General features: G+C 45.8%; 1 protein-coding gene across 2 annotated transcripts in view; it reads left to right on the plus strand.

Moving 5' to 3' along the window:
• ADGRL4 (adhesion G protein-coupled receptor L4) overlaps positions 1-21,226 on the plus strand; it is a 320,385-nt gene that overhangs the window by 148,062 nt on the left and 151,097 nt on the right. The gene's annotated exons all lie outside the window — the stretch shown is intronic.

Raw genomic sequence — 21,226 nt, forward strand, 5'->3', positions numbered from 1 at the left:
GGACTTTAGATTTGAAACATGTTTCAAATCTTTCCAACAGACTCGAGTCCGGTCGAAAAATCCACTCGTCTGTATGCTAGTCCGACGGACGAAAACCGACGCTAGGGCAGCTATTGGCTACTGGCTATCAACTTCCTTATTTTAGTCTGGTCGTACGTCATCATGTACGAATCCGTTGGACTTTGGTGTGATCGTGTGTAGGCAAGTCCGTTCGTTCGAAAGTCCATCGGAAGTACGTCAAAAGTCCGTTGAAAGTCCGTCGGAAACACAGTCGGACCTTTGATGCCGAAAAGTCCGCCCGTGTGTACACGGCATTAGAGTTTACTCAAGACAAACATACTAATAGGGGCGCTGAGAACTTTTAAGCCTCGTACACACGATCTGATTTTCCGACGGGAATTGTATGATGAATGTGTTGGCGGAAAATCCGACCGTTTGTACGCTCCATCAGACAATTGTTGGCCAACTTTCCATGGACAAATGTTGGATGGCAGGTTTATAAATTTTCCGCGGACAACGGTGTGTTGTCGGATTTTCCGAGCGTGTGTACACAAGTCCGTCGGACAAAAAGTCCAAAGTACAAACACACATGCTCGGAATCAATGCTCACCAAACACAACATTAGCAGAAGGTACCCAAAGGGTGGCGCTAAAGCTATGAAAAACCATGTAGTACTTCACTATGTTCGTGTTTGTTGGCCAACAATTGTGTGCTGTTTGTCTGCAAGACAAGTTCCTGGCCAACGCCTTTCGGACAAAAGTCTGACGCTTTATCCGCGGAAAATCCGATCTTGTGTACGAGGCTTAAGACTTACAAGTGTAGTCAGACGCAGGAAAATCTCAAACAAGTTCATTAGATTTGGAAAGGCGTCTCCCACACAGCAAGGCTTCCCTTGATGGATCTTCAACAATCACTCAAACCATAGAAATACAGAAAGGAGCGCCAGACCAAAATTGAATAAAAGAGTACAAGATAATTTTAGCTGTTGATAAAAAAGTCTTACAAAATTACATTAAATAATTTAATAAAATAATTACATAAAAATGATTTATATATCTACAGTGTATACTGTATATATACAGTGTGTATATATATATATATATATATATATATATATATATATATATATATATATACACACTATATTACCAAAAGTATTGGGGCACCTTCCTTTACATGCACATGAACTTTAACCGATTCCTGACCGCCTCATGCAGATATACTGCAGCAGAAGGGCACATACAGGCAGATTAACGTACCTGTATGTTGCCCTTTAAGAGGCGGTTTGCAGGCATGCGCCTGCCGGGAGCTCCGTGACCGGGATCGCGGGTCCCGCTGACTCGATGTCACGGTGAGGAAGAACGGGGAGATGCTAATGTAAACAAGCATTCCTCCGTTCTGCCTAATGACACTGACACTGATCTCTGCTCCCTGTAATCGAGAGCGGTGTCAGTGATGTGTAACACACAGCCCCTCCCCCCCGCAGTTAGAATCACACCCTAGGACACACTTAACCCCTACAGAGCCACCTAGTGGTTAACCCCTTCACTGCCAGTGACATTTTTACAGTAATCAATGAAATTTTATAGCATTGATCGCTTTATTAATGCCAATGGTCCCAAAAATGTGTCAAAATTGTCCGATGTGTCCGCCATAATGTTGCAGTCACGATAAAAATTGCAGATCACTGCCATTACTAGTAAAAAAAAAAAATAATCAATAAAAATGCCATAAATCTATCCCCTATTTTGTAGACACTATAACTTTTGCGGAAACCAATCAATATACGCTTATTGCGATTTTTTTAACCAAAAATATGTAGAAGAATACATATTGGCCTAAACTGAGGAAAAAAAAATGTTTTTTATGTATATATTTTTTGGTAAAAAAGTAAAAAATAATGCGTTTTTTTCAAAATTGTCACTCATTTTTTGTTTACAGCGCCAAAAATAAAAACCGCTGAAGGTGATCAAATACCACCAAAATAAAGCTCTGTTTGTGGGAAAAAAAGGACGTCAATTTTGTTTGGGAGCAACATCGCACGACCGCGCAATTGTCAGTTTAAGCGACGCAGTGCCGAATCGCAAAAAGTGCTCTGGTCAGGAAGGGGGTAAATTCTTCCGGGGCTGAAGTGGTTAATGGTATCCAAGTCTTAGTCCGTAGGGTTCAATATTGAGTTGGCCTCAGCATACCAAGACATTTTAGACAATTTCATAGACATGTGCGCCGTCAATAAATTTGTTTTGTTTTGTTCCGTTCCATTTCATATTAGAATTAATTCGTATTTCGTAATTCGTGTCCGAAATTTCGTACAAAATATGAATTTTCGTTAGGTTCATTAACTTTTCTTAACAATTAAGAATTGATGATGGCTCCCACCATCCCTGTGCTGTGCTGACTTCCTGGGTTTTTAACTTTTAGGTTTGTTAACTTTTCGTAACAATTACGAATGTTCATTAGGAATTTGGATCCGAAATTCGTAAACTAAATTTCGTATTTCGTACAAAATTCGGAAGAATAGCAATTTGTATTTCGGATCCTCCCGAATGTACGAATTTACGGAAATTCATACGAATTTTCGATTCATACGAAACTAATCGCACATGTCTACAATTTCATGCTCCCAACTTTGTGGGAACAGTTTGGGGACGGCCCCTTCCTGTTCCAACATGACTGCGCACCAGTGCACAAAGCAAGGTCCATAAAGACATGGATGAACGTATTTGGGGTGGAGGAACTTGACTGGCATGCACAGAGTCCTGACCTCAGCCTGATAGAACACCTTTGGGATTAATTAGAGCAGAGACTGGGAGCCAGGCCTTCTCATCCACGTCAGTGCCTGACCTCACAATTGCGCTTTTGGCAGAATGGTCAAACATTCCCATAGACACACTCCTAAACCTTGTGGACGGCCTTCCCAGAAGAGTTGAAGCTGTTATAACTGCAAAGGGTGGGCCAACTCAATATAGAACCCTACGGACTAAGACTGGAATGCCATCCCCCCCTACAGTTAGAACACACTGAGGGAACACAGTTAACCCCTTGATTTTTATAGCACTGATCGCTGTATAAATGTCACTGGTCCCAAAATAGTGTCCAATGTGTCTGCCGCAATGTCGTAGTCACGATAAATATCTTAGATAACCGCCATTACTAATAAAAAAACAGGTGTCCCAATACTTTTGGTAATATAGTGTGTAATATAGTAATGCGTTCAGAAATAGAAGTGTTAATAGTTTATTTTTATTAATTAACAAAAAAAAAAACTAAATGAACAGAAATAAAATCTAAATCATTTGTCTTCAAAACAGCATCAATTCTTCTAGGTACACTTTAAAGCAGAGTTCCACCCAAAAGTCAAACTTTTGCTTATCTGATCCCCCCCCCCTCTTTGGCCACCTTTGGTACCCTGTTCCCACTTCCGTTGGACCTCGCCACAGGGAGGTCCGTCAGAAGTTCATCCCCTTCCTCCTTCCCCTGCTGCTGGGCCAGTAAGAGAGCGCAGCGTGCTTCACATGTGCGCAGTAGGGACCTGGCTGTGAAACCGCAAGGCTTCACTGCATGGTCCCCTTACCGACAATGGCAACAGCAGCAACCGACAGCCGATGGAAATATCGGCTGAGATGCTGACATCGCTGGATTCCAGGTAAGTGTTCTTTTATTAAAAGTCAGTAGTTACAGTATGTGTAGCTGCTGACTTTTAATTTTTGGAGGGGGGGGGGGGACATCGCTTTAACTCCGTTTTTGAAGGAACTTGGCAGGTAGGTTGTTCCAAACATCTTGACGAACTAACCACAATTCTTCTGTGGATGTAGGCTGTCTCAAATTCTTCTGTCGCTTCATGTAATCCCAGACTGACTCAATGATGGAGTGGAGACCAAACCATTACTTCCAGGACTCCTTGTTCTTCTTTACACTGAGGATAGTTCTTAATGGCATTGAGTTTATGTTTTGGGTCGTTGTCCTGATGCATGATAAATTTGGGGCCAATCACACTCCTCCCTGATAGTATGGCATGATGGACAAATATCTGCCTGTATTTCTCAGCATTAAGGACAACATTGATTCTGACCAAATCTCAAACTCAGTTTGCAGAAGTGCAGCCTCAAACTTGCAAGGAACCTCCACCATGCTTCACTGTTGCCTGCAGACACTCATTATTGTAATGGCTCTCCAGACCTTTGAGAACAAACTGCCTCCTGCTACAGTCAAGTATTTCAAGTTTTGTCTCATCAGCTCAGAGCATCTTCTGCCATTTTTTACTGCACCTCAGTACCCATGCTTTCATTCAGAGGACATAGAAACAAAGCTAAGCAACTTAACTATGTACAAAAGACATAGGAACTGGGGTGCAGAAAAATGGGCAGCAGGTCCTTTGGACTGATGAGTCAAAATTTGAAATATTTTGCTGCAGCAGGAGGCAGTCTATTCGCAAAGGGCTGGAAAGTGGTGGACTATTGAATGTCTGCAGTTATGTAATCCTAAAGACTAGTTTAACCTGGAGACCATGCTGGACAGATTTAAATGGTTACTGGTAGTTATTTGATGGTCCTGCAAGTGAATGGTGGTGCTGGTCCCCATTTTTGTTTTTTGGAGGTCTGGTACAACAGTGTCATGACTTGAGCAGAAATGATACTTGAATGCGGAGGAAGGGAGGAGCGACCAGTGTCCGGAATAATGGGTGGGTGGGTGGTTGGGTGGTGGAGAGACCCCCCTCTCCAAATACCACCGCTCACCTTAGGGGATTAGCGGTTCTGCAACTTGTTGTATCTAAACACACTGTGGAGTTGATCCACTAAAACTGGAGAGTGCAAAATCTGGTGCAGCTGTGCATGGTAGCCAATCAGCATCTAACTTCGGCTTATTTAATTTAAGCTTTGACAAAAAAATCTGGAAGTTGGTTTCTATGCAGAGCTGCACCAGATTTTGCACTCCCCAGTTTTAGTAAATCAACCCCATAGTATGTGATATTGCACTTATTTTCTCTACCAAAATGTTGGTACGTCCACGGAGCCCACCCATCTCCAACAAGTTAGTCCACCATTATTACCTCCTCACCCACCTTCTGCACATAGAGACAATTCCCCCGCAACACATTGGCTCCATCTGTATGTTTTTTATACTTTCAATAAACGACTCTATTCTCCCATCATTTAGCATTATTCCGCACACTGGGCTCTCCTCCCTCCCCATTCAATTGATCCTAAAGAGACATTTCATAATTTACCGAACTATTGGTATGTCTCCTAGTCACTGCTCTCTCATTAGCCATTGAGCTTCAATAGCATTGCAGGCAGCGACCAAATTAATTCTAGCAATGAGAAATAAAGTTTCATTTCAGTGATTCTGCCGCTAACAAAGTGTCAACAGAATCAGCATTGCCCATGTGACATGGCCCTAAGGACTTTTTGCCTGTTTCACAAAACAAAATCTAAATAAAAAATATAAATCCTGCTCTATAATAATAATGATAATAATTACATTCTCCAAGTAGCTAGAATAATTATCTTAGAGGTTTACCCCTGCGTACATATATATGAAATAAACAGTATGTAACAAGCAAATAAAATAATGTGCCGTTAGCTGCCCCATACAATTTCCCAACATAGGCCCCGTGTGACTATAATTCTTATTATTTAAATTATAATAGCATTGCTAAAATAATACAAGAAAATAACAGTATTCTACCAGATGGAACAAATCCACAGATAAAAAGTTCAGAGCAGAGTTATGTGTTGCTACCAATCAGAAGATTTCAGTTATCCTTCTTTTTAAAGCTGAACTCCAGGCAAACAGCTAAAATACAGTACATACGGTATATGAGAGCTGTTTTACCTGCCAAAGGATCTGTCCATCCATTCCTGGGACTTATCCAGCTCTGCAAAACTCTACAGGCATCCAGAGAACCTAGCTTACTTCTACTGCAGTTACAGTAGATTTGTAGGCAAACCCCAACTACTCTTAAAAATGCTTCCTTCCCACTCCTAACACCTGTTATAACTAACCTGTGTAACAACAAACTGTATACTTGCCTAAACTATATTACCAAAAGTATTGGGACACCTGCCTTTACATGCACATGAACTTTAATGGAATACCAGCCTTAGTCCATAGGGTTCAATATTGAGTTGGCCCAACCTTTGCAGCTATAACAGCTTCAACTCTTCTGGGAAGTCTGTCCACAAGGTTTAGGAGTGTGTCTATGGGAACGCTTGACCATTCTTCCAGAAGCACATTTGTGAGGTCAGGCACTGATGTTGAAGGAGAAGGCCTGGCTCACAGTTTCCGCTCAAATTCATCCCAAAGGTGTTCTGTCGGGTTGAGGTCAGGACTCTGTGCAGGCCAGTCAAGTTCCTCCACCCCAAACTCGCTCATCCATGTCGTTATGGATGAGCGAGTTTGGCCTTATGCATCGGAGGAGATCACCACCCCCAAGTATTTGGCAGTAATAGTCCACCGCAATGGCAATTCTGGGTCAGCCAAACCCCCCGCCTCTTGATCAATGGGTAAAACGAAGGACTTGTCCCAGTTGACCTTTAAACCTGTTAAAGGGGAATAGGATGAAATCAAGGCCAGAACTTCCTTAAGGGAAGGGCCTGGGTTGTTCAAAAAAATAATCATGTTGTCGGCGTATAACATCACTTTTTTAACAATAGAGCCAACTGGTATACCTTTAATATGCGGGGAGATGAGTATGGCTTGGGCAATGGGTTCCATCATTAGAGCAAATAACGCTGGGGACAGCCGGCAACCCACCTCCCAATTTAATTTGCTCTAAGGGAGCTTTATGAAGTATTTTAATCCAATTACGGAAACGTGGCCCAAAACCCAGCACCTCCAACACAGCAGACATGTAGACCCAATCAACTGAGTCAAAAGCTTTGGCTACATCTAGCATAACCAGAACCTGGGAAACTGACTCATTTGGGGAGAGCTGCAGGTGTGTCAGGACCATGCGCAGGTTAATGTCAGTTGAATTTCCTGGTATAAAACCAGTTTGGTCAATACTAACCAAGGATGGTAAATGTTTCATCAGTCTCATAGCCAAGACCTAGTTAGGACCTTTAAATCATAGTTCAGAAGACAGATATTTCTATAATACCCACAGAATTTGGGATCTTTCCCTGGCTTAGGTAATAGTATAATGTGTGCTTTGTACATTGATGGGGGTAAGGACTGTGACTCGTAACTCTCCTCAAATACTTTGCAGAGCCTTGGGGCCATATCTTATATGTAGTTTATACCATTCCCCTGGTAATCCATCAGGCCCAGGAGTTTTGTTGGGGGGAATGAGTTCACTGCCCCTTCTATTTCAGAGATGGAAATCTCTTGATCTAGGGATTTGGCTACTTCATTGGATAAGAAAGCTAGAGAGAGACTAAAAATGCTGAAACTCCTGTAGAATACAAGAGGGGTCAGTGATAGATTCCCCAGCCTCTGAAATAAGTTCAGAGACAACTGTCTCTGAGATGAAGCTCTAGATCTCTGCGGGCCTTTGCCAGGATAGAATAGTTTTCCCATGTGGATGAGGAAGCAAAAGTACAAGCTGCCTCTGTTTCCGTCCGCTCAAGCAAGGACAACTGGGCATTATGTTCGACTCTAGCTGATTTGATGCCCGAAACATATTGCGCTCGAGTATATGTTTTAAAGGCATCCCACACCACCTGGGGAGATGCAGAGGATTCATTTGTCTCTTTTGGCACCCTCTCATTATTAAGCCATTTAGAGTCCAAATGCCAGCTGCCCGAGGATTTACTGCCCCCTACAACTATGGTAAGTTCCAAGGGAGAATGGTCTGAAATGCCTGCAGGCAGGTAGGAAGCCACCCTTAAAGCCGATAACATCAGTCCAGAGCTGAATGCTAAATCAATACGGGAAACAGATTTATGTGAGGCGGAGTAATGCGAATAGAAATGGTCTAGTGGGAACTTAAATATCCATATTTCGGCCAAATCAAAGGTCTAAGCCCAGGACCCAAGGTCCACACTAGACGCTCCCTGAGGATTAGATGAGTCCAAATCTGCCTGCAGGACAGAATTCAAATCCCCAGCCCATATGACTCTAGCAATCTGTAGCGGTTTCTCCTGGATGGTATAAAGTATGCCAGGGGAAAATGGCCTGCTGCTCAAATTACTGTTTATTTGTAATACAATCTCTGTTTTTTACTGTAATGGCCCCCTGTGATTGTGCTGTATAAAAATAGTGCTGTATATACCATGTTTACAGAGTGCTGATCTGCGCTCATTGACCCGCTGCCTATCATCTCTCTCGGCACGAAAGATGCAGCAAGCAGGCCTGGGGTTCCCCCGTTGACGTCAGTGAGGAGGGGAGGAGGAGAGGAGAGAGGCAGCCCCGCCTTCTGCATCTGTTGGGCCGATAGAGGAGATAGGCGGGGGGTCAATGAGTGCAGATCAGCGCTCTGTAAACAAGGTGTATACAGCATTATTTTTATAAAGCACAGTCACAGGGGGCCATTACAGTAAAAAAACTGAGAGGAAAATGTAAAGTTACGTTGGTGGGTTAACAATCACTTTAATGAACATAATTCTAAAAAGAGGAAAGAAAAAAGAAAAAAAAGTAAAAACCCCTACCGACTAGCAACACCAACAACTACGCCAGTCAGTTTAATGCCCATAAATCTAGGAATGTCTGTCTTGCTTGAAGTCTTCCTAAGTAGTGGCAATGGCAGAACTTCCAAGGCCTCTTCAAGAAGGCAGAAACTTTGGGGGGTAAGTGTAGAGAACAGTCAACAAATGTTCGAGGTAGTTCTAGTAAGGTAAGGATTAAGATTAAAAAATGGTGTATAGGACCATTGTAACAACATGTGCCCCAGGACAATATGGAGTAAGCCACAAGTAGGGTAATGTGATAAAGACAACCACAGGAATGCGGATTCCATGATAGCCCTGAACAGCCCTCTGGTGCCATGTCAATCTTGGTAGGAGACATAAATGAAGGATCTGGAGATTAGTGGCATCCCCTAGTGCATTGGGTAGGAACAAACCATGTGTCCAGTACAGGAGAAAGTGCTTATCGCAGGGTATTTAGCCATTCATCTGCATCAGTCAAAAAGTCAAAGAAACGGACTGAGCCCTCATATGGGACCCTGAGAAGGCTAGGCTACAACATGCTATATTTATTATTTCTTTCATGAAGATTCTTACAGACTTCATTGAAGGTTTTCCTCTTGCGCTGTAGAGCAGCGGAGAAATCCGGATATAGTAGGATAGATGTATTGCCATAATGACGCGTGGGATGTTTGCGAGCTTCTGAGAGGATCTTTTCTCAGTCACAGTAGTTGAGGAAGCGAACCAAAAAAGGGTGGGGGTATGGTTCCAGGGATAGCACGACCTGTGGGTACACGATGTGCTTGTTCAACGACATAGGTTGGGGAGACATCCATGAGACCCAGCAGGTTCTTGAAGAACCCTTCCACAAATTCAGCTGGTTTGTCACCTTCTTCACCCTCTGGGAGCCCAAGGACTTGCACGTTATTGTGCCTTAACCTATTATCAGCGTCATATGATTTAGTGACAAGCGCTTTTACCGTACTTTACAGATCTGTCATGATGGTGGTATGGGCAGCTGTGATGTCTTCAATAGTAGATAGTCTGGATTCTGTTTCTGTCAGCCAATCTCTGATCTTGTCAAGGTCATTCCTGATTAGATTGCATTCTTCTGCGAGGCGATCTATGCGCACAAGCAAGGAAGTCTTGCTATGTTCAATGGTAGCTAGGATCACAGCTGTACCATCCTGAGATGATGGCACCATAGTATGGGGTGCTGCTGGGTTGGAGGATGCACTCACCGAATCCAGGACCCAAGGAAGGCTCTGTGCTCATACAAGATGGCAGCTGGCTGCAGGACTGTGAGGGATGGTGGTCTGTACCAGGCCCACTGCACAGGACAGCTCCAAGGGCACCAGAACCGAGGCTGGAAGCGGGGAGCCCCACCCCCCGGGTGCAAGAGCACTGACACCTGTCCAGCTGCAGAAGGATGGGGCCATCCACGCCGGCAAAATGGCGGTGGGTCTCTGCACTAAGGAGGATGGCGAATCGCGGCTCAGGCCCGCTGCAAAGAAAGACTTCCCAGGTCTGCTGCAGACAAGGGCAGAGAGTAGAGCGGCTCTATTAAGCAGGATGAGGAGCTGTTGGTCCCAAGGTGCGCAGGTGGCACCGGATTCTGTCGAATATGGTGACGGGCCGCTTGATGAGGCTGTAGGCCACCAATCTCCTGCACTGAACTGGCCAGCTGAGAAATGATAACGGGGAAGGAGTTAGGGAAGAGCATAGGAGCTGCTGGTAAAAAAAATCTTTGTCCCCAGGTTTGTAGGCACTCAGATGAAGGAGCATGGAGGTCAGGATGCCAGCAGCTCCTCACAAAAATGTCTGCCGTGATTCACATCCCGTCACAACAACCCCCCCTTTACAACAACTTTAAGGGTTCATTCAGACGGGCGATTAATCCTGTCCTCCATGCAGAGCCACTGGCAGGTGCATGTGCATCCACCTTGGAGCTGCATGCTGGCAACCCATAGCAGTGTTCTAGCAGTGTTCTAGCAAGTTCTAGTTGACACTTTTCCAATTTGTAGCATATTTGTTGAGTCTCTAGCAAGAACAAAGTTGCAGTGGTGAGTCTACAGCAAGAGTGCTACAAGTCTACAGCATGCAATTTCAGCCACAGTGACCCCTGTGGTGGGATAAGTATTGCACAACATAACTGAACCAAAACTTGCAGCAGACTTGCAGATTGCTTGCAAAGAAAGTTGATCTGGAGTGATGCAATGCAGACTTGCTGCAATTGTACAACAAACTTGTGAAGCCTGGCAAGTCTAGCAATAGCTTAGCAAGTAATTTTCAAACTTGCAGCACAATTGCTTTTTATTTGGGATGTGAAAGTTTGACTTGCGGACAGGAGCGGGTGCACGGATCCAAATGCAGACACTGTGCATTTGGATCTGTGTACCTGCTTCTGTCCATATGTCAAACTTTGACATGCGATTATGTCTGTGCCGCCACTGCATGTGCATCCACTTCTACGGGTAGCCAGCATGCAGCTCCAAGGTGGATGCACACGTTTCTGCCAGCAGCTCTGCAGAAGATGAGATCCATCTGAATGAGCCCCAAACGTATGAAGTGAAAGCCAAAACCTCTCTTTTTTCCTTTGCTCCAGCGTTTACATAAAGGCTCTTAAGAGCCTTGTAAATTATATCATACCAAGGAAGGCTTCCAAAGCACAAAATGGCACCCAGGGCCTCACTTAGCTAAACATGGTTGAGCGTATCTGCAGGCATGTCTGTGACTTGGAAAACGGCCAGCGTATCTCCTCCGAGATTGTCTTGACATTATTCCAGAAGGCTCTCTTCAGTGTAAACATGATTTGGACGGCATAGAGCAAAAAGGATGACAGCAAAGCTCACATGGACTCTGGAGAATGGCCCAGGGAAGGAGGAATCAAAAAGACGCTGGCGGTATGCCAACTAAGCCTCAGTTCAGAGCCAAGCTGACTCTCTGGTGCTCTACTGAGAGAACAATGGAGCTGATCTATAAACCAGAGGAAGCAAAACATAGAAGTGTTTCCTTCAGTAACCAATCAGATGTTGGCCTTCTAAGTTTATTGACGACCTTTGCTAAGCAATGCTGACAAACCCTTCAAAATGTTTACATGCTATTTATTCATTTAAAGTTGAGCTCCAGGCATATAAAAGCAAATGAGTGCAGCCCTGTTATATTTAAAATATCATACAATTTTCTTTTATTTGACCTTGTATCAGCCTCTTGCAATCCACTATACAGCAGAGCACAGACAAGAAAAGGGACCGTACGGCTCCATACAATTTTTTGGGGGAGTGCTGTGCTGGTGCTGGCAGTATAGGTGGGCAAACGAAGTCCCTGACCCTGAATCCCGTGTTATAATAAAATCAAACATAACATTGTGACTCAATCATAAAATGAAATATGTAATGTTATATTATAGAAACCATCCACAGTGTAATAAGAACATAGAATCTAGCCACTTTTATTCCCTTCACTCCGACCTATAACAAATATGCGGTCCCTCTAGACTCGGCTTTTTTCCGTTTGCATGTCTCCCTTTGTGCTGGGAGCATGCCGTACAGTGCACTCCCAGCACAGAGACAAGGGTCTCATCGTGAGCCCTGGGCCCGTACTAAAGATTGGGACCTGAAATTCCCAATTCCAGGTCACCTGATCACTGTGTTAGCTTCTGATTGGCTAGCACAGTGATCAGTCACTGTGAAGCTCGCCCCCACATTGGGAGTTATTTATGAAAGGCAAATCCACTTTGCACTGCAAGTGCCCTTGGAAGTGCAGTCGCTCTAAATCTAATGCCGCGTACACACGGTCGGACTTTTCGTCTACAAAAGTCCAACGGACGCCGACGGACTAAAGCTGGCTGGTAATCCGATCGTGTGTGGGCTTCTCCGGACTTTCAACTGACTTTTTTAGCCTCAAATCCGACGGACTTTAGATTTGAAACATGCTTCAAATCTTTACGTCGTAAGTACGACGGACCCCGAAATCCGCTCGTCTGTGTGCTAGTCCGACGGACAAAAACCCACGCTAGGGCAGCTATTGGCTACTGGCTATGAACTTCCTTATTTTAGTCCGGTGTACGTCATCACGTACGAATCCGTCGGACTTTTGTGTGGTCGTGTGTAGGCAAGTCCGTTCGTAAGAAAGTCTGCCGCAAGTCCGCCGAAGGTACGTCGGAAGTATGTCGGACAGGCTGTCGGACTTTTGTAGACGAAAAGTCCGACCGTGTGTACGCGGCATAAGGGGTAGATCTGAAATAAAAGGAAGCTCAGCTGATTTTTTCATCCAATCATGTGCAAGCTAAAATGCTGTTTTTTATTTTCCTTGCATGTCCCCCTCGGATCTACAGCGACTGGACTTCCAAGTGTATTTTCAGTGCACTTTCAAGTGCACTTGCAGTGCAAAGTGGATTTGCCTTTAGTAAATAACCCCCATTGCATCTCTCTCTCCTTGCGGAGAAAAAAAAGTGTGTGTAAAAATAATATTAATAATAATAATAATAATAAAATAAAAAATACAAAAAAATGCCTAGATCAAGGTGGGATCTAGGTCAGTGCCAGGGTAGAGTTTGAGTCAAGGTCAGGGTCAGTATTTTTTGGGGTAGGATTTTTTATTTTTTTTAATCATTATCAGTGACAGCAAGTGTCAGTGGGGGTTTTTTACTAAAGGAAAATCCACTTTGCACTGCAAGTGTACTTGGAAGTAAAGTCGCTGTAGATCCGAGGGGGACATGCAAGGAAAATAAAAAACAGCATTTTAGCTTGCACATGATTGGATGATAAAATCAGCAGAGCTTCCCCTCATTTCAGATCTACCCCTTAGATTTAGAGCGACTGCACTTCCAAGTGCACTTGCAGTGCAAAGTGGATTTTCCTTTTGTAAATAACTCCCATTGTGTTTTAGGTAGGATTAAAAAAAAGCGAAATGTGCACTATTGTTTTTGGGTTGTATTACGGATACATACAACAACTAACATACACATATGTGATATCGCTGTGATCATCAGGAGGAGCAGGAAAATTTATTTTGGGTTGTTCTTTGGTGGAAGGTTATGGTATTAGCAAGAAATATACAGTTACATAACATAAAAATATTTTTTTACTAATTTGGGACAGTTTTCCATTGATTATAAAAAAAAAATCAGGAGATATCCATTAGTATTTACCATGAAATTTGTCCTGAAAAAACACAGTATAATCCACCTGGATGCACAAAGTAGTTGTGATGATATGTACAGTTTTACCAACACAGGTCAAAGTTGAAAAATTGTGCTTAGTTATTAAGCGTTGTTTTACCCTTAGGCACACAGGGGTTATGAACATTGGAATGTACAGAGTGCAGTATTTGGAAGTACTTTGCTGGTCAGCCATTGCAAAAATGAGTTCCATAATTGGTGTCAGTGGGGGAAAAAAAACATAGCTGCCAACATTGAAAATGAGTTAGGAATGACGCCTTAAAGGGATTGAGAAAAAAAAAGTTGTGTGCTTTATTGTGGACTGCCCGCTACACACCGTGAAGGGATTGAAAAAAGATGCTGTGTGGTTACAAAATAGACATGGTCAATAACGTGGTTATTATTTTATGGTGTATGATTTGTAGTGTGCCACCTTTCCCCAAAAATAGGGCCTGGGGGCAGGGGCGTTGCTAGGTCTACAAAAGATCTGGGACTAGAGCCCATAGCAGCGTAGTAAAGAAAGTAAAGAAAGTCATACGCTTGGGCGAGCATACACATGTATATACAGTAATATGCGCGTGTGTGTATATATATCCCCAGAGAGCCCCCTACTTACATCAGGGTCCCTAGAGAGCCCCCCCTTATATCAGGTTCCCCAGAGAGCCTCCTCCTTACATCAGAGTCCTCAGAGAGCCTCCCCCTTTTATGAGGGTACCCAGAGGGCCTCCCTTACATCAGTGTCCCCAGAGAGCCCCCCCCTTACATTAGTGTCCTCAGAGAGCCTCTCTCTTGCATCAGGGTCCCCAGAGAGCCCCCCACTTACATAAGGGTCCCCAGAGAGTCTCCCCTTCCCTTGGGGACCCCTGCAGAGACTCGGGGCTATTGGCCCCAGATTCGGGGCTATAGCCCCAAAAGCCACCCCCTAGCGACGCCCCTGCCTGGGGGTACCTGTGGTGAAACATACTCTATGAGATATACCCCATTGTTGGGTGAAATATACCCTATTGTTGGTGTCAGTGGCATTTGTCAGGGCCAGCAATAAAAACCTCCAGCAATAACCTCCAGCAATGATAAACCCCAGCACAACAATAGTCACCAGCACAATAGCCACCCCCAGCATTATAGGAGACAGGGTGATGAGAGGGAGAGAGGATAGGAAGGGCAGAGAAATGGGTGGAGAGTAGGGATGAGCCGAACACCCCCCGGTTCGGTTCGCACCAGAACCCGCGAACGGACCGAAAGTTCGCACGAACGTTAGAACCCCATTGACGTCTATGGGACTCGAACGTTCGAAATCAAAAGTGCTCATTTTAAAGGCTAATTTGCATGGTATTGTCCTAAAAAGGGTTTGGGGACCCGGGTCCTACCCCAGGGGACATGTATCAATGCAAAAAAAACTTTTAAAAATGGCCGTTTTTTCGGGAGCAGTGATTTTAATGATGCTTAAAGTAAAAAAAAAAAAGTGAAATATTCCTTTAAATATCGTACCTGGGGGGTGTCTATAGTATGCCTGTAAAGTGACGCGTGTTTCCCATGTTTAGAACAGTCCCTGCACCAAATGTCATTTTTAAAGGAAAAAATCTCATTTAAAACTGCTTGCGGGTTTAATGTCATGTCGGGTCATGGCAATATGGATGAAAATCAGTGAGACAAACGGCATGGGTACCCCCCAGTCCATTACCAGGCCCTTTGGGTCTTGTATGGATATTAAGGGGAACCCCGCACCCAAATTAAAATAAGGAAAGGTGTGGGGCCACCAGGCCCTATATACTCTGAACAGCAGTATACAGGCGGTGCAAACAAGACAGGGACTGTAGGTTTGTTGTTAAGTAGAATCTGTTTGTAATTTTGAACATTTTTAACGTGTTTAGCTCCAGCCAAAAAATCTTTTCTAAGCTTTTTGGAAAACATAGGGAAGGGTTATCACCCCTGTGACATTTGTTTTGCTGTCTTTCCTCCTCTTCAGAAGATTTCACCTCACTTTTTTGTCCCAATGAAAAATGTTTTTTGAAAATTTGGGTTTTTTTGTGGAACAAGGATTGGAAAGCATCAGTGGAAAGGAGAAATTGTTTTCCCATATTAACTCTTACAGGAGAGAATTTCCCTTCCTAGGGGTAGATTTCATCTCACTTCCTGTTGTCTCCTTCCGTTTGCAAGTAGGAGTCGTTTGTAAGTTAGATGTTTGAAAGTAGGGTCCTGCCCTATATACTCAGCAGAAATTTGGGCCTTAGGTGTTGCTGTGGCCACAACACTGTAAGCCCTCACAGGGCCCTGCTGTGAAATATTAGATCAAGAATTGTAATTACATGCCCCTGTTGAACAGGAGCTGAAAAATTAGGCCTTAGGCACTGGTGCTGGTGCCACAACACTGCAACCCCTCACAGACACTCTAGTTGGAACGCAGGAACGAGCCCTGCTGCAAAGTATTGCTTCAAAAATTGTAATTACACGCCCCTGTTAGACAGGGGCAGAAAAATTGGGCCTTAGGCACTGGTGCTGGTGCCACAACACTGCAACCCCTCACAGACACTCTAGTTGGAACGCAGGAACGAGCCCTGCTGCAAAGTATTGCATCAAAAATTGTAATTACACGCCCCTGTTAGACAGGGGCAGAAAAATTGGGCCTTAGGCACTGGTGCTGGTGCCACAACACTGCAACCCCTCACAGACACTCTAGTTGGAATGCAGGAACGAGCCCTGCTGCAAAGTATTACATCAAAAATTGTAATTACACGCCCCTGTTAAACAGGGGCTGAAAAATTGTGCCTTAGGCACTGGTGGTGGCGCCCAGAACCAAAAATGTTCTTACAAGCTATCAGCGTGATGATTGAGGAGGAAGAGGATAATTACTCAGGGATAGTCACTCAGCATCAGCATAGGCAGTCTTTGAAGGGATCTGAGATTTCAAAAAAAAATATTCGGTTACATCAGCATCAGGTGCTTGGTAGCTGGTGGTGATCCAAGACTCATTCATTTTTATGAAGGTCAGCCGATCGACCGAGTCGGTGGACAGACGCACCCTGTGATCGGTTACCACGCCTCCAGCAGCACTGAATGTGCGTTCCGAAAGAACGCTGGATGCAGGACAGGCCAGTAGCTCAATTGCATACTGTGCAAGCTCTGGCCAGTGATCCATCCTCAAGACCCAGTAACCCAGAGGATTTTCGGTGGGAAAGGTGTCCAAGTCTGATCTTGCCCCTAGGTATTCCTGCACCATGTAAAACAGACGCTGGCGATGGTTGCTGGAACCGATCATACCTTGGGGCTGCGGACCAAAAAATTGTCTGAACGCATCGGTCAGACGGCCACCTTCTCCACCGCTCCTTCTTTGACTGACCGAAGCCTCAGCAACACGTTGTCCAGAAACAGGAGTTTGTAACCTCCCAGTCTCTGGGAACGCGTTGCACAGACCTTTCTGCAAGGCCTCCCGAAGATGTTTCATCCTCTGCTCCCTCTGCGATGGCAAGATAAGGTCCGCAACCTTACCCTTGTAACGTGGATCAAGGAGGGTTGCCAGCCAGTATTGGTCCTTCTCCTTGATACCACGAATACGAGGATCCTTACGCAGGCTTTGCAGGATCAGGGAGGCCATGCAGCGTAGGTTTGCTGAGGCATTTGGTCCGGAGTCCTCTGGGTCACTAAGGACAACAACGTCCGCAGCCACCTCCTCCCAGCCACGTACAAGTCCATGTGTTCCTTGGGACTGATCCCTTAAAGACTGCTGCTGATGCTGAGTGCCAGGCTCCACCTCCATACTGACACAATCTTCCTCCTCCTCCTCCTCCTCCTCGTCCTCTTCCTGTGTGATCGGCGGGCACGCAGGAACACTGTCTGGATAAAGGGGGCCTTGAGAGCTAAGGAAGTCCTCCTCTTCCTGCCTCTGTTCTGCCTCAAGTGCCCTGTCCATTATTCCACGCAGCGTGTGCTCCAACAGGTGGACAAGGGGGACAGTGTCACTGATGCATGCACTGTCAGTGCTCACCATCCTCGTGGCCTCCTCGAATGGTGACAGGACAGTGCATGCATCCCTGATCATGGCCCACTGGCGTGGGGAAAAAAAACCAAGCTCCCCTGACCCTGTCCTGGTGCCATAGTCGCACAGGTACTCATTGATGGCCCTCTGCTGCGTGTGCAGCCGCTGCAGCATGGCCAACGTTGAGTTCCACCTGGTGGGCATGTCACAGATTAGGCGGTTCTTGGGCAGGTTAAACTCCTTTTGGAGGTCCGTCAGCCGAGCACTGGCATTATATGACCGGCGGAAATGCACACAGACTTTCCTGGCCTGCCTCAGGACATCCTGTAAGCCCGGGTACCTGCCCAAGAACCGCTGCACCACCAAGTTAAGGACGTGAGCCAAACAGGGCACATGGGTCATTTGTCCCTGTCGGAGGGCAGAGAGGAGGTTGGTGCCATTGTCGCAAACCACCATTCCTGCCTTAAGTTGGCGTGGCGTCAACCACCTCTGAACCTGCCCCTGCAGAGCTGACAGAACCTCTGCCCCAGTGTGGCTCCTGTCCCCCAAGCACACCAGCTCAAGCACCGCATGGCATCTTTTGGCCTGCGTACTTGCGTAGCCCCTTGAACGCCTACGGAGCACCGCTGGTTCCGAGGAAGAGGCCATGGAGGAAGAAGAAGAGGAGGGGGTGGAGGAGAGAGGTGTGTCACAATCAGCATTTTGGAGGCGTGGTGGCGGAACAACCTCCAACACTACTGCACCTTGTCCTGCATCCTTCCCAGCTGCCAGCAGAGTCACCCAATGCGCCGTGAAACTTAGGTAACGTCCCTGTCCATGCCTGCTGGACCATGAGTCAGCGGTAATATGCACCTTACCGCTGACCGCCCTGTCCAGCGAGGCATGGACATTGCCTTCCACATGCCGGTAGAGAGCCGGAATCGCCTTCCGTGAGAAAAAGTGGCGTTTGGGTACCTGCCACTGAGGAACCGCACATTCCACAAACTCACGGAAGGGGGCAGAGTCTACCAACTGAAAAGGCAGCAGTTGAAGTGCTAGCAATTTTGCCAAGCTAGCATTCAACCGCTGGGCATGTGGATGGCTGGGAGCAAACTTCTTTCGGCGGTGCAGCAGCTGGGGCAGGGAAATTTGCCTGGTACAATCTGACGTCGGTGTACCAAAAGCAGATTGCCCACAAGTACTTGGCTGTGACACACCTAATTCTACACCTTCATTCCTCTCACTGCAGGTCTCAGAGAGGACTGAAGGTCTAGTGGGGTTGGAAATCTCAGCTGATGAGGAGCAAGGAGAGATCCTCTTTGTTCTTTGGTGTGGGTCTTTTAGATACGCTTGCCAACGAACTGCATGGCAGGTCAACATATGTCTGGTCAAGCATGTGGTACCCAAGCGGGAGATGTTTTGGCCACGCGAGATACGCTTGAGACATATGTTGCAAATAGCAGCGGTGCGATCTGATGCACTCGTCTCAAAAAAGGCCCACACCAAAGAACTTTTTGAATAACACGCAGAGACTGCAGCGCCCTGCACATGTGGAGCTTTGGGGTGTGATGCAGTCAATGTGCTGCCCTTAGGCTGGCCCCTGGAGGGCATCCTGCCTCGTTGGTGATGTGCCGCCGCCTCCTCCTCCTCCTCCTCTCTCCTATCAGGCACCCACGTTGAGTCAGTGACCTCATCATCCCCTCCCTCCTCATCACTGGAGCAAACCTGGCAGTATGCTGCAGCAGGGGGAGCATGACTGCCAGATTGCTGTCCTTCTTGGGCACCCCCTCTGTCCGTGCTCATGTTACTGCCTTCATCGAGCTCAGTATCGTCATCAGAGCCTTCCAAACGCTGGGCATCCTCCTGGAGCATGTACCCAACACTGTGGTCAAACAGTTCGAGGGAATCCTCATGAGGACATGGTGGAGCTAGGGAAGTCACTGATGACATTGAGCTGAGGGAAGAGGCCGCTGCTTTGCCAGACAAAGCACCCTGGGCATGGGTGAGAGAGGATGAGGAGGATGAGGACGGCTTGGTCATCCACTCGACCAAGTCTTCCGCATGTTGCGGCTCAACACGGCCAGCTGCCGAAAAAAAGGCCAAGCGTGTCCCATGGCCACGTGCTGATGAGGATGCACCGTCTCCACGACCAGCACTAGACACAGAGCCTGCTTGCCCTCTCTTATTGGCTTGTGACTGTCTGCCTCTCCTTCTTGGCCTTCCAGACATACTAATGGCCTGTAGCTGCACTAAGCTGGGATAGAACACCTGTAATTTTCTTCAGGTAGCTTTATATACTGTAACCAGACAAGCCTGCCTGTCAGTAGGAAGATAACAGGAACGGATCTAGCTGAACACTGTGAGCAGGACGCACTGTACTAAATGTAAATAGTCTAGCTGCCTGACCGTGGTACTAATAGGATCAAATAGAACACCTGTAATTTTCTTCAGGTAGCTTTATATACTGTAACCAGACAAGCCTGCCTGTCAGTAGGAAGATAACAGGAACGGATCTAGCTGAACACTGTGAGCAGGACGCACTGCACTAAATGTAAATAGTCTAGAAGATAACAGGAACGGATCTAGCTGAACACTGTGAGCAGGACGCACTGCACTAAATGTAAATAGTCTAGAAGATAACAGGAACGGATCTAGCTGAACACTGTGAGCAGGACGCACTGCACTAAATGTAAATAGTCTAGAAGATAACAGGAACGGATCTAGCTGAACACTGTGAGCAGGACGCACTGCACTAAATGTAAATAGTCTAGAAGATAACAGGAACGGATCTAGCTGAACACTGTGAGCAGGACGCACTGCACTAAATGTAAATAGTCTAGAAGATAACAGGAACGGATCTAGCTGAACACTGTGAGCAGGACGCACTGCACTAAATGTAAATAGCAGGAACGGCTCTAGCTGAACACTGTGAGCAGGACGCACTGCACTAAATGTAAATAGCAGGAACGGATCTAGCTGAACACTGTGAGCAGGACGCACTGCACTAAATGTAAATAACAGGAACGGATCTAGCTGAACACTGTGAGCAGGACGCACTGCACTAAATGTAAATAGCAGGAACGGATCTAGCTGAACACTGTGAGCAGGACGCACTGCACTAAATGTAAATAGCAGGAACGGATCTAGCTGAACACTGTGAGCAGGACGCACTGCACTAAATGTAAATAGCAGGAACGGATCTAGCTGAACACTGTGAGCAGGACGCACTGCACTAAATGTAAATAGCAGGAACGGATCTAGCTGAACACTGTGAGCAGGACGCACTGCACTAAATGTAAATAACAGGAACGGATCTAGCTGAACACTGTGAGCAGGACGCACTGCACTAAATGTAAATAGCAGGAACGGATCTAGCTGAACACTGTGAGCAGGACGCACTGCACTAAATGTAAATTGCAGGAACGGATCTAGCTGAACACTGTGAGCAGGACGCACTGCACTAAATGTAAATAGTCTAGAAGATAACAGGAACGGATCTAGCTGAACACTGTGAGCAGGACGCACTGCACTAAATGTAAATAGCAG

The sequence above is a fragment of the Aquarana catesbeiana genome, linkage group LG07 (genome assembly GCF_042186555.1).
Source record: "Aquarana catesbeiana isolate 2022-GZ linkage group LG07, ASM4218655v1, whole genome shotgun sequence".
In the NCBI taxonomy this organism is placed as follows: Eukaryota; Metazoa; Chordata; class Amphibia; order Anura; family Ranidae; genus Aquarana; species Aquarana catesbeiana.